The following is a 15,461-nucleotide window of genomic DNA, read 5'->3' as shown; positions in this document are numbered from 1 at the left end:
TCTCAGGCTGAGACATATAATTTTTGTAGAAATATTCTCCAAAAGCTTTTGTTTCTTCATTAGACAAACAGCTGGTGACAAAGATATCCGAAATTCTTTTGAAAGACACTATGTCAATTTCGTGCATTATTTGCACTAACTCATTTGCAATTTTTAACCTTATGTCACTGTTTTTTATTTTAGATAAGTTTTTATTCCATGCTCTGCGAACATGCCAGCTACACAAAAGACACTTATCAACTTAACCAAAAACTTGACACCATGCATTATAAAATGCCGGAGCATCGTCTGACATGAAAACCTTAGGTTTAAGATTAGGAACTCTATCTTTAATAGCTGAAAAAAATAGTATAAAAGTTTGTGTTGTTATTTTTGATGAATACAAAATAGCAACAGGAAAAGCTTCATGATTATCATCATTGAGAAGTACAGAAGTTAATTGAAATCCATACTGATTCATACCATGAGTAGAGTCTATCATAATACAGCTGCTGTTTAATTCCAGCAACCTAAGTTGGGCACCATTCATAACCCTTAAAAGGAAATCATCCCTTGATACACCTTGAAAACCTGGCAGTTCGTCACCAACTTTCTTGTACAACAAAATTGGACAACCAGATTCAGCTTTCATTTTCTGGACTTTTAAGTCCACCGATACTGCATCATTAGTGTCAAAAACAATTTCATTATTTACCCGAATACCTCTAGAAATATTTTGTAAATCTTTTAAGTGAGTAACACCAATTCTTTTTGTTGGTGAATAACTAATTTGAATGGACATTAAAATCTTATATTTTAGCCTAATATATTCTAATATTAGGACATTAAAATCTTATTATAATAGTATATAAAATATTCTTAGTGTTATTAGTTTAACAACATAAGAACTCTGTAGTTATCAGAAAAATACAAATGGCAATCTAAATAGGAACACTTGAAAAAACAGTAATATTTAGATGATTTTTAAATTGCATCAATACACAGAGTCATCATCATGGTGTGTATATATAAATATGCTGTAAATAGCAGCGGTATAACTTAGCGCATAATATTCATAACAAAAAACCAAAATTATTGTACAGAAATATATATCAATAATGCTGTATTTAAAATCAACCAAGCATAAGAAACAGTTTTGAAAAAAAAAAAAAAAAATACTTTTCAGTTTCTTCTGTACCTATGAAAAATAAAAATTGGTACTCGAAGTAAGTATTCCCAAACCAGAGTTTTTACATAGAAAAAAAGGTAATTAATGGAAATGTTTGTTACCCAAAAAGTAAAAAATCAAACTTTAATAACGCCCAGTAATTAATTAAGGACAAAAACAGTGCTGAATATATATGCCTTATTACTTCTGAAATAATAATCAAGTTAAGCACGATAATAAACAGAAAATTAACTTGCAAAATCTGAAAGGAAAACCTGAGAAAATTTACTTGTAAAACCTGAAAAGAATATTGTAAAATCTTAAATTAGCTCACAGATAAGCAAAAGGTATAGTAAATAACTTGTAAATTTGAAAAAATAATAACTTGTAAAATCTGAAAAAAAAAAAAAAAAAAAAAAATTAACTTGTCAAACCTGAAAAAAATAACTCGTAAATTCTGAAAAGAATATTGTAAAATTTTAAATAACAGCTAAAAGAATATTGTAAAATATTAAATAAGAGCTACAAAAATAAGCAGAGAAAAAATGCTTTACTTGAAGCGCACAACGCAAAATCTGAAAGGAAAACCTGAAAAAAAAAATTAACTTGTCAAACCTGAAAAAAATAACTTGTAAATTCTGAAAAGAATATTGTAAAATATTAAATAAGAGCTACAAAAATAAGCAGAGAAAAAATGCTTTACTTGAAGCGCACACCGCAAAATCTGAAAGGAAAACCTGAAAAAAAAAATTAACTTGTCAAACCTGAAAAAAATAACTCGTAAATTCTGAAAAGAATATTGTAAAATTTTAAATAACAGCTAAAAGAATATTGTAAAATATTAAATAAGAGCTACAAAAATAAGCAGAGAAAAAATGCTTTACTTAAAGCGCACACCGCAAAATCTGAAAGGAAAACCTGAAAAAAAAAATTAACTTGTCAAACCTGAAAAAAATAACTCGTAAATTCTGAAAAGAAAAGTGTAAAATTTTAAATAACATCTAAAAGAATATTGTAAAATATTAAATAAGAGCTACAAAAATAAGCAGAGCAAAAGTGCTTTACTTTTGAAGCGCACACCGCAACAGTCAAGAGCAAGAATGAATACCACACTCTCTGCCGGTTTCCCCTCGCCACGATCGACCTTCTACACCCGCTGTTTCAAGTGGACTTTACCAGGCGGCAAAGATCAAAAGGATCTGGTTGGGATTTGAGATTGTAGTACTTTCTGGCGGTTCCCCCTCGCCACGATCATTCTTCCACACCTGCTGTTTCAAGTGGACTTTACCAGGCGGCAAAGATCAAAAGGATCTGGTTGGGATTTGAGATTGTAGTACTTTCTGGCGGTTCCCCGTCGCCACGATCATTCTTCCACACCTGCTGTTTCAAGTGGACTTTACCAGGCGGCAAAGATCAAAAGGATCTGGTTGGGATTTGAGATTGTAGTCAAATTATCACAAGCGTCTAGCCCCTCAGACGCTAGTTTCCTCCTGGTTCCTCCCTGAACATCTGCGCAGGTTACTGCGCAAGTCGTCATTTTCCTGAAGGCGCCTCGTATTTACTATCATTTACTTTGCTCTTTGACTGCTGTGGTAGCGTGTAATCGCTGATACAGTTCTCTTTTTTCATTTTGCTTCGATTATTATAGTTTCTGCACAAAATCAAGAAAAACTGCCCATTTCAGGGCCAAATACTTCTGTTTCCTCAGAAGGTGTTTTTTATTCTAAATCGAATCAAAATCAGGAAGGAATAACCGTGTGCGATAATACCAATTGTGGTATGTCTGATAATTCTGATTGTGTTGCGAGTGATATGGTTCATTGTGCAAATGATTTTAGTATAGCTGAGAGTAATTTTGTTTGCTGTGATTGCTTAAAACTTTCAACTATAGATACAATTTGAAACGCCATGCATATAAATTTCATTACAATAATACTACATTAATTGAGTCTCTGAAAACTAAGTTCTAATAGTATGGTTGATTGTGCAAATAATTTTAGTGTGACTGAGAATAATTTTGTATGCTCTGATTGCTTAAAAACGTACCAAAATAAATGCAGTTTGAAATGCCATACCAACACATTACACTCTAATAATACTACATTATTTATTCTTTAAAAAGTGGTCGATCACCAAGCTACAAATGTGAGGACTGCTATCTGAAATTTAGTGACCCAAAAAATTGGAAATATCATCAAAATAAAATTCATACTTCTAACAGGTAATTATGTGTGTCCTGTATGTTATGCTAATTTTGAAAAGCGAGAAATAGTATTTCATTTCAATAATGTTCATGATGTTGATTTGAATCATACTGAGCTGGAATTTAATTCATTTGATGATTTTTTGGCATAGAAGGCAGAAATTGAAAATAATACGAAGTCAAAATTTCTTATGGAGTAAGCATATTTAATATACATGGTGTAATGCCACTGTTCAGGAAATTTTATATCAGAAAGTAAAGGTTTGCGTCACTTAAAAATCCTTGATAGCAATAAAATAAATGCATATTACCCAGCTGAATTAAAAGTAACAGAACATACAGATGGCAAATGTGTAGTGTCATATCAGAAAAATAGGGCCAACTAGCGGCCGAACGGTAAAGTCGCTGAACACTGGTAGTTCGGTCCAAAGTTCGAATCCCGCGAATGGACTGGCTGCATGGGCGTTTTCATGGTTTTTCCCATGTGTAACGTGTATACGAACCAGTTTCCCTTAGAAAGTGCGGTAAAATCCTAGTATACGGTGCAGCTTTGGCGCGACTTTGAAAATTATCGCCAACACCAAAAATGATCCAAAGAACGTCTATATATATACTACACACACATACTATATATACTATATGATTAGTATATACTATGTTTAACTGTATGATTTCTTCGAATGACCCGTTAATTACTCATCGTATATGTCCCGTTTTTACTGCTCATCATAAAGTCACCAAAAGTAGTCAAATCCCGTGTGCACCGGATACTAGGATTGCTCCACGAAGGCATCCCTCCCCTTAGGCAGATAGTCCTCAAGGCTTTGCCATAATCTCACTCACTCACACACACACACATATCAGAAAATACGTATTGGGCATCGGAATGATTTAGGTCACTTATTTTTAACAACAGACAAAATAAAAAATATTGCATCAAAGATAACAGCAAAAATTTCTCTGGATAATATTTTAGATGAAATTAGAAATTCTCTATGAGATGCTGGGCTTGAGAAGGTTTATTTACTTACAAAACAAGATTTACATAACATAAAATCTTTCAATTTGTCTTCTAATTCTGTTAAACATGAAAATGATTTGGTTTGTGTATATATGTGGGTACCTGAAATGCAAAATTCTGAACATCCATGCATTTCATTTTATAAAACCCAGGGATCAACATAGCATGAGTGAATATTGTACACAATATTCATTTCTAAAAGGAAATGATTTTGTTTTGATAATGATGACAGAAGCACAAAGAGAGATACTGAAAAAATTTAGTTCTAACTTGTATATGTATTGATGGTACACATGGGGTGAATGCGTACAGATTTGAACTCGTAACTTTACTTACAATAGATGATTAGTGCCAAGGATTCCCGTGTGCATTTTTAATTTCTAATCCAGCCAGTGCTATCATTTTTTTTTCGTGTATTAAAGAAAATGTTGGGCAAATACAACCACAAATATTTATGTCTGAAATGGGTTTACTACAGAAACGTCTTTTTTGTGCATGGCATATTGATACAGCCTGGAGAAACAATTTAAAAAAAAAAAAGAAAATCAATGGTGTTGAAAAACAGGCAAAAATATATAAAATTATTAGATCTCTCTTAGAAGAACAAGACATTCATACTTTTCATACACTGACAGAAGCAGCAATAAAATTACTTAAAGAAGATCCTGACACTATTGAAGTTGTAAATTACTTTGAAACATATTATTTATAAAATACATCTAGCTGGGCATACAGTTATCGGTCACATTAATAACAGACTTGATCCTTGCCTTCCCCCTGTCTGAAATTTCGCCATAGATTGCGCCAAAGGAGTTTCATTTTCCCGCCAGAAAATACGGAGGTTCGATTTTGAAAAAGGCTATCTGTGAAATCTTCCAGGGGTAATTGAAGATTATCTCAACACATTTTATTGAAAAAGGCAGTACGTTTACTTAATTTCTTCTGTTTATGGTAAATTTATGCATTTGCTTTCAATTTCTTTTTATTGATGTTTGCAATTGTTTTCGACCTAAGGTTGATAAAGAATAAATCTGTACACTGTTTTTCGTCAACAATTGTAGCTGTTTTCTGATAGTTGTAAATCTAGGTAGATGAATTTTGTTTTATGTAAGCTCATTTAATTTTTAAATACACACTTTATTGTGTCAATGTATATGTTGATGTATGCTTATTGAGTATGTATGCTTGGGTCTTTTGATGTATGCTCAGTGATTATGAACCTAAATTGGTTAATTTAGATAAATTTCAGATGTTTAATATTTTAATTTAAGGATGTGTTTGATAAAATTTATGAATGAGGATTACATCTGCAAATTTTTGGATTTAAGTTGCATTTAGATCAGTAATTACTTTATTTATAATCAAATTATTTTATTTTTATATATGAAAAATTGTCTTTAATTTTTTATATTAGAAGTATTAAAATTGTGAAATTGTACATTTTGGGATAAATTTATCCATTAAAAATATATATCTGATTTTGAATTCATTGGCCCTCTAAAAGAATTAAGTATACAAATAATTTACTATTAGATTTAAAGTCCATGCACTATATATATAATATATATATATATATTAAAATATATTTTTTATCTTTGTTGCTTTTTTTTATTACTTTAATGGGCACGTTATGAAAATAGTGTATAGGGAGATTAAATATGAAATACCTTATTAATATTTTTAGAAATTTTCTGATCTCTCTTTTTGAAATGTAGTTTTTGAATTTGTTCAGTCTTAGAATTTTTTTTTACGTATTTAATAGATATCTTATGAGTCATGAATATTATGTTTGTGTGCAGGGCTTTAAGTTTTGATAGTTTTTATTTCATTTTTCAATTTAATGTGTTGAATACCAGTTATAAATAGAGATTTATGTCTCCTGTTATCTTAAATTATAGTTTTGCATTTATTGACTTGTAGCTTCTGTTTTTTGTTAACATGTTTTGTCATTTCTACCTGTTTTACTTTAGGTATGGCTCCTCATACATGCCAGTTCTGTGAAAAGGCATTTTCATCAAAATCAAATTTAGGAAGACATTTAAGGAGTATTCATTTTACAAGAAATCCATCATGTAAGTAATGTTGTTTAGATTCTAAAAACATTATATGTTTGTTTGTTTTACAAATATAAATTTTCCATTTAACCCTTTAACTATGGTGGTCATATATAAGCAATTTATCTAGTCTGCCGCACATTCCAGCAATCATATATAAACATTTACAGTTTTAAAGCGTTTGTGTGACATTTTGTCATTAATAAGTGATTATAAAACAACAATAATTTATTATTCATATTTATCAATACCAATTTAACTAAAAAAAGGGCTAATTATAACATAATATATAACTAATTATATGATCGTAACCGAAAAATCGTCAATTTTGTTTTGCTTTCTGATTATTTTTAATAAATAATACAATGTAAACATTCTATCTCTTTGCATTTTTGTATCATCAGCAATATAAAAAATGGAATCCTGTCAGGGCATCCAGTGGTTTATGTCCATCAACATCTCGCATAAGTATGGCTGGGCTCTGTCCAATAATACATTTTGTAACAGTTCTAGAGTTCTTCCGTATCAAACACAACCATGGCTGCATTCTGCCAAAACACAGACTCATCCAAAAGTTATTACTTGCTGTGACATGAAAGGTCGTGTGAAAGTCGTTTCTCCAAAGAGAGAATTTATATGCTCAAAGAAAAGTCTCAATCCTTCAACCTTATTTTGAGAATAATTTGATCCGAATGGCACGTGTGGGCTTGCCCTCAGGGTCATGGATGAGGCCGTCGAACTATAATAAGGTTGCTGCTCTGAGATTTATGTGCATTTTTATTCTTTTGAAATAAGTTTGGTTGGTTTATTATATCCATCGACACCTCGTGTAAGTGGGGCTGGGCTATGTAAACCCCAATAGTAAATTTTCAAGATTTTGTATGTTCTAACAAGGTTGCTGCATTAAGATTGTGTGTGTGTTTTTGTCTTCAGGAATAGTGGTTTTATATAACTCTCATGGATCAACCATCAACGTCTGCAAACAAACAGGTAATATTTGCAGTTAAAGATAATAATGACAAAGATATCAATTGTACTAGTACTACTGGAAGCTTATTATCTAATGATTTTGAAAGTGGCGAGGAAAATATAGGAAATAGCGACATAGATGAAAAATGTAATCGAATCCAGTGATAGTAGTGGCCAGGATAATGTAAGTTTTCATTGAAGATACTGTGACGAATTTCAACCGGAAACATATAAATTTGACAGTGTAGGTGCGGGAGTTAGTGATATGTTTGATGTGGCTGACGATGCTGAGGAATACGATTATTTCACAAAATATTTTGATGCTGGCCTAGTACAAATAATTGCAAATGAAACCAATAGATATTGTGCATTTTGTTCAAGAGACCAGAATGCTGTAACAAGGCTCAAAACAAAATGGTAGGTAAACACAATGATTGATGGGGCTTACTCATTTTTAGCATTAAGTTTGTTGATGCCTCAAGTGAAGAAGAGTACCATATCTGAGTGCTGGTCGAAAAATACAATGAAATGAACAGATTTTTTTTTATAGCAAATATATGACTCGCAACAGATACACAAAAATTTGCGGATAATTATAAACAACCAGAAAACTCCATAGGCCGTGGAAAATTCAAGATGTGTTTCAAAATTTAAATGCCAAATTTTTTACATATTTTTCACCATTTCAAAAAATATGTAGTGATAAGTCTTTTGTGTTATTAAAGGCAGGTTATCATTCAAACAATATATTCCTTCAAAGTGACATCAATTTTGACTAAAACTGTTTTTGTTGTGTGATTATGAAACAAGAATTATTTTGAAAATTTTGGTTTACGTTGGTTGCATCAAAGATATACCACAAGATGAAACACTTGGCATTGCAGGCACTATAATGCTTGCCACTTGGCATCACAGGCACAGCTCATAGAAAATTATCGGAAGAAAAACCACCCCCTATGTACTGATAATTGGTACAGCAGCCGAAAATTGGCAGCCTGTTTGGTTGAAAATGGCATTGGATTATGGGGAAAACTAAAAGAAAAAAAGTCAAGAAAAACCGAAAGCATTTTCCAAAATTTATAACACTTAAATGCTGTCAAATAATTTAAGCTGAAGAAAATGCAAAAATTTTGGCTCTTAAGTTGAAAGATAAAAAGGATATGCATTTTATTTCCACATTTTGCAAAGGAACATTGGGCAGGGTTTAATTTCTAAAATTAGAAGTGCTAAAGCCCTATAGAAGATCTCCAGCAAAGAGGAACAAGAGTAAATAAATAAATAAAATGACTTTTAAACTCATTAACCATCTGACCGCTCAATTTGTGGACCGAAATCGCTTCAAAATTTGTGGGTTTTTTATATATATGTATCTATTTTAAATCTATATACAGTCAAAAGTCTTTAATCCAGAATGATCTATAATCCGGACCTCAAAGCTATAAACATTCTGCACATGCATTAACGCATGCGCATAATACATTTACGCATACGCATATGCATAATACGTTTACACATGCACATTTAATGTATAACGGATGGTATAAGCTAAGCTAAAATTATCTAATTATCTATTTCAGTTAATGTTGCAGATTTTGTTACTTAATCTTCTAATTGGAACCGTCTTATGTTTTGCAGACTGTTAGAGCAATTTTATAAGAGTAAGCTTGAACTTTTGATTATGTCAAAAAGAATTTCCGATTCTGGAGCTATCAAATAATCTACAAAGCGAAAGCATGTTTCGATGTCCATCAAACAAAAACATGAATTGCTGCAAAAAATGGGTAAAGGCATATCCTTTGATTCTCTAATCATTCCGAAATCAACTTGAACAGCGGAACTTTGTAACTGAACAGAAATTATGTCTGTTTAAAGAATTAGAGAATGTATTATCACATAAAAAACGAAGCAACTTAAACAACTTACATTGAAAGAAATGTTTAATAAAGTAAACAAATATTAAGCTTTTTTTTTTTTTTTGTAAATTTTGATACCCTTTAGATCATAATTGTTCTTTATTTCATAAATTACGGTTTCATATTTTTAATTTTATAATTTCTGCATGCCATCTTACCAGATTTAAACTGATGATCTATAATCCGGAATCGCTGAAGTCCCGACGAGTCCGGCTTAACTACTTTTGACTGTATGATAGAGTTCAAAACAGGGTTCAAAGCAAAGTCCAACTTCACAGTCTTTGCACCAGATTCAATAAATCTTATTATTAATCTAATCAATAAATCTAATTAATAATTCAATAATCTAATTAAATAATCAAGATAATCGCTGAACGTTTTCTAGCTGCCATTTCTGTAAGAAAAAGCGGCAAAAAGTGAAGTTTGAGCAGTAATACCACGTGCCTTTCAAATGCCGTAATTTAGTGGACAACTAACAATATCTGTTGCCAAAACGTAAACTAAACATTTAATACTATATATAATTTATTTCAATGGTTAAACAGGGAAAAAATGGGATGCGCTCCTCAATAAAGGAAGAAAAACACATGTCCGCGGAATTCATGGGATGAGCAGATTTTGCTATATAATTATTATTTATTGCAGTAATTAAATAATTAAAATTAAATGTAAAGAGATAAATTAAATTTAATAAGGGATTTTTTAATATAATTTTAATGCTAAAATTAAAATTTTCGAAATAAAATTTCTACGGAAATTGTTATTCAGTTACATAAAAGAAGTGCAGCAGCCTTCTTATTTAGGGCTTCCATGCACTCCGGCTAGAATTATGATTTTTTACAAAAAATAAGAAGTACCGGTGGGCTCCGGCCCAATTTTAGCTCTGATCGTAGGGGGAGGAGTTCTTTTTACATTACAAAACTTAAATATACTTAAAAGTATAGCTGATGAAAATTCATATAATGCTAAAAACAGGGCGAAATAGAATGAGGGCATCGGGGTATGAGTTGGTGGAATTATAAAATGAGGGGAATCTTGGTGAGAGAGGGCGTTCTGTTTGACCGCAACTCTCTGCTGATATATTTATAGCCATCAAGCTGATGTGTGTCAGGGATAAAATGCATCTCCTGAATCTGACTCCTAAGAATTTAAATAAAGTTGCTGGTTACACTTCCAACCTCTCTAAAGCTAAATGTAATATGAATAAAGAAATTTTGCAAAATCTTAATTTTCACAAATGTTTGCATTTGCTGGTATGGTCGCATATAATTTTACTCATAATTAAAGGGTTAAAATTAATATTTACCCCTCCTTCATTTTTTTCCCCCTCTAGGTACTTCAAAAACAAGCTTCATTTGCTTTGAACAGAATTGTGAACAGTCTTTTCGGTTTGCTAAAGCTTTGCGTCAACATTTAACAATTTGCCATGGCATTTTATTTTCAAAACAAGTTCTGAAATTCCAAACAGTGGAAGAATTTAAGGATTGGAAAAACAGTTATGAAGCTCTAGAAGATATAAATTTTGTTAAAAAAAATGGTGAAAAAGAGTGTATTGATAATGAGCACAAACAGTATTTTTATTGTCACCGTAGTGGTTTCCACACTGTAAAAAGTGAAAATATTAGAATGAATGCAAAGTCAAAGAAAATTGGGTTCTCTTGTACTTGTACAATGACAGTAACTTTAAAAAATGATGGAATCTTATCTGTTGAGCTTTTCCCACAACATTATGGTCACCAACAAAATATAGGTTTGTTATACTTAACAAAAAATGAAAAACAAATGATAGCATCAAAACTGGAACAAAAAGTTAGTATTGATGAAATTCTTAAAGGCATTCAAGATAAATTACTAACATCTCTTAAGCCTAGTAGATTTCATTTAGTTAACAGACAGGATATATATAATATTCAAAGTGCAATGAAACTTTGTGATTTTAAAAGGCATGAAAATGATGCAACTAGTGTTGCCCTTCTTTTGAATGAGTTGTCAAATGATGAAATGAGTAACCCTGTTCTAGGTTACAAGTTTCAAGGTACTGAAGCAACAGGGAAATTCAAAGATTTAAATACAGATGATGTTTTTTTTGCTTTGCAACATCCAATTCAGCTAGCAATGTTAAAAACTTTTGGAAAACGTATTGTGTGTGTTGATTCAACACATGGTACTAATAAATATAAATTTAATTTAATAACATTATTAGTTGTAGATGAATATGATGAGGGTTTCCCAGTAGCCTTTTGTATTTGCAATCGAGAAGATAAATCAGTGCTAAAGATTTTTTTTTCACTTATTAAAGGAAAAATTTTGGAAAATTTTACCCCTAAAATTTTTATGTCAGATGACGCTCCTGCATTCGAATGCATGGGTAGACATTTTTGGTGCAGGACCAAAGAAACTGCTTTGTGCATGGCATGTAGAAAAAGCAATCCGAGTAAAAATACAAGCATTAATCAAAGATAAGGAACTTGCATGTCAAGTGCATAAATCTGTTATAGTTTTACTTCGTGAAAAAGATGAAAGAAAATTTCAGATAATTTTTAAGCATTTATCATGTTTGATTCAGATGACAATGTATCATTATTTGGCAAATATTTTTTAAGTACGTACAGTCACTGTTTGACAGAAATTGCTGCCTGTTACAGACTAAATGCAGGCATTAATACAAATATGCATATTGAAGCATTTCATAGAGATTTTAAATACAACTTCCTCAAAGCTAAAGTAAATCACCGCCTAGATAGTTGTCTTTACCAAATTTTTGAATATGTGAAAACTAAAGCAATTGCTAGATTGACAAAATTAGAAAGAGGAAAAATTTCAAATAAAATTAAATGTATTTCTAATCGGCATAAGAATAGTCTTGATATGAATTTCAATTCTGTGAAAGAAATAGAAGATAAATCATTATATTCTGTTAAAAGTTCAAAATCAGAACACAATTATATAGTTAGCATTAATGACTTTACTTGCGAGTGTCACATAAAATGTATTTTATGCAACGTATGCATTCATGCTGTAAATTGTTCTTGTTTAGACTTTTTGATACGGAATGTTATATGCAAACATATTCATTTGGTTGTGCGGAAAATTGGTTCAAAAAGTGATTTACTACATTCAAATAATAATACAGTAGAAATGCCATCTTCAAATGAAAATATATTGCCATTTTCAAATAAAAATGCAAATGAGTTAAATACAGCCGGAATATTTAATTCATTAAAATCTCATAATCCTGAAACAGATATAAGTGAGACAGAGCTGATGTTGGAAAAAATTAAACAACAAATATGTAATTTAAATTCTCACAGAAAAAGGGAAGTCATTGGGGAGGTAAATTCAATGTTAAAAAATATAAGTGAATTTCTGACATTACAATCTGAAAGTTGCCATTTATCTACGGATCACGAGAAGAAAAGGAAAATTTTATCCCAGAGGTCATTTTTTCGTACAAAGAAAATAAAGAATAAAAAAATTAATAAATTGTCTAAACCAACTCACGAAGAAAAACAAATCATCGAATCTGAGATCATTGGTGATAATTTTGCTATCAGTCATGAAGAACATCCTTATGCTGCTAAACATGTGAAATAGTATGAAAATAGTTTTTTTCCCCCTTAATTTTAAAATATACAAACTCTTTATTAAATAGAAGGTAAATTTAAATCATTAAATGAAAATTAGTAGCTTTACTTCATTGGCAAGTTTGATTTTATTATATGATATTTGAGTTTAGTGTTTTTTATGTTAATTTTATGCATTACATCTATAGGTATCTTTAATTATTACTTATCTGCTCCTATCAGTTATTTACATACTTCCTTTTTCACCCTTTATATTTTAGGTCTGAACAACTATATGCAAGTTTTATGTAAAAACAGAATCGGATCTAGAAAAGCATTTAAGAAGTACTCGTTTTGTAAAACAGTTCATATATCCTTGACCTCAGCTGGAACAACTGAAGTTTAAATATGACTTTCAAGAGATTAATAAAATGTGCCTCTGATCTCAATACCTCACCAAGTGACTGCTCTCTTCAGCATATATACAAGACTATTCTTCAGAACGTGTTGCCAGTTTTCATATGTCATGATAATTAGTATCTAATTATATTATTGTATATATTACATCATCTGTAATATTTCATTAATAAATTATTCCAAAAGTGAATATTTGAACTGCTTAATTCATATATGCACCTCATTTAATATACTGTAAAATTTTCTCTGTGTTCACAGTACTTTCAGAAACTTAGACAAATATTATAAATTTAATTTTATCAGTACCCTAGAAATATTGAAAAAACTGAATATATGAAATGTGCATGAGATTCTAGTCTTGATTTCTTCATTTACTACCATACATAACTTATCACAAAAGCTTAATATGTAGTATTAATAAAAAAAAATATGTACAGTATTTTTATCACTTAAGACTATTCTGTAGCTTATTGAATCAATTGCTTGGACTAGTAATTTATTTTGATGGCTTCTTGCAGTAGTTTGAGGTGAAAATGTTTACTTTACTATTTATCACAATTATTGCTATTTCATCAAAAAAATAATTCATTTTCAAGTAAGATAAGGCTGTACCTTATTCATACAGGTTGAAGCAAGACTGGCACCTTTGCATTCAAGTAGGTATTATGGGGCCTTGCTGATTGCTAAACTCCACTCTAAATGGAATTCCGATGGTCTCCTGCCCCTCATCCCCTACCACCAACTTCTTGAGATGATTTTAGCTTGCTTTGTGTGTTTAGTGATCCCTTACCACACAGACACTATGCTTACAATCATCCATGCCTTCTCCAGGATTCAAACCTGGGCCCTTTGGTAACGGCAGTCAGCATCACTAACTACTAGCCTGTTTGGTCAGCACCTTATTGACACAAGTACAGGTTGAAGCAAGGCTGGCATTCAAGTAATCATATTAAGTATTGCTGAGCCTTGCTAACTGTCAAGTTTCCATCCCGAATTAAGTTCTGAAGGAAATCATCCCAGGTTGCAGTACGAGCCAGCCTCTCAAGACCAGTTCACCATGTACTTTGAGTGCATCCTTGCTATGTAGGGGCACTCAAGTTGAATACAAACATTCATGCCTTTTCAGGGATTTGAAATTGGGCCCTTTGGTACGACAATCAGCATCATTAACCACTATCGCATCTGGGCAGCATGTTATTGACACAGTGAGATAACCATCTACCTGAATGATGGTTTATTACATTGTTGGATTGGTCAACATTACTTAGCACTATTTAAAGATCGCCAAAGAGTTCTCCCAGCATAATGCCCAATGATTTTTTTTTTCTTTTGTGAATTATGTAAAAGATAATGTTTATATTCCCTACTGTCAGTTATAACTGCTGTAGTTACCATCAGCTAAGAAATATTACAGTATGTGTGAGCTGAGTCAGAGTATTGCTTAAATATGTATCATGAAATAAGAGGAATGCACATAAAGCATTTAAAATCTCATCACTAATATTTGAAAGACATTTACTTCACTGCAAACGTTCTATGAATTATAGAATTTAGAAACCAAATAAATCATGTAAAATAAGGCTGTATTACACACAAATAACTTCTATTTTATTTATTTTTTACAGATATAATTTATTAGCTATCTTATAAACATTGTCTTGAATTTGATGTTAAATAAAAATACAGAGGGTATTGACATATTTTTAAGATTATTTTTGAACCATTTTATTAACGTTTGAAATGTAAATATATATATTATCGAAATGTACAATCTGATCACCTTTTTTTGTGGACTTTATGCTTTCCGTAACAGAAGGAATTTTTGCAAAACCATTTAATATTATTGCTTTCTATTTCTCCTTAATTACTTTTCAATCAGCTGTAACCCATTAATATGAATATTTGTATTTAATACATGGTAAAATTAGATTTACTTATATTATGGAAGCCTTTTTTTTTTTTTTTTTTTTTTTTTGTATGATTTATCACCACCAGATATTTTAATTCATACTCCTAAATATATGAATATTACTACAATATGAATATTTGTATTTAATACATGGTAAAATTAGATTTACTTATATTATGGAAGCCTTTTTTTTTTTTTTTTTTTTTTTGTATGATTTATCACCATTAGATATTTTAATTCATACTCCTAATTTATATATATTCAG

The 15,461-nt window shown here is 30.9% G+C and overlaps 1 long non-coding RNA gene across 3 annotated transcripts; it reads left to right on the top strand.

The window, feature by feature from the left end:
• The first annotated feature begins 5,112 nt into the window (after positions 1-5,112).
• LOC146993287 (uncharacterized) lies at positions 5,113-13,477 on the top strand. 3 transcript variants are annotated; one of them, XR_015038416.1, is made up of 3 exons: positions 5,113-5,322; positions 6,342-6,443; positions 13,152-13,477. It is a non-coding gene; the product is annotated as an uncharacterized LOC146993287 (long non-coding RNA). The 3 variants fall into 3 exon arrangements; XR_015038415.1 differs by having other exon boundaries at positions 5,114-5,293; XR_015038414.1 differs by lacking the exon at positions 5,113-5,322 and adding an exon at positions 5,448-5,478.
• Positions 13,478-15,461: the final 1,984 nt, after the last annotated feature.

The sequence above is a fragment of the Stegodyphus dumicola genome, chromosome X1, assembly GCF_044657685.1.
Source record: "Stegodyphus dumicola isolate Sdum_Otavi_A_Nest chromosome X1, ASM4465768v1".
Lineage (NCBI taxonomy): Eukaryota > Metazoa > Arthropoda > Arachnida > Araneae > Eresidae > Stegodyphus > Stegodyphus dumicola.
This window is presented reverse-complemented; position numbering and strand designations above follow the sequence as displayed.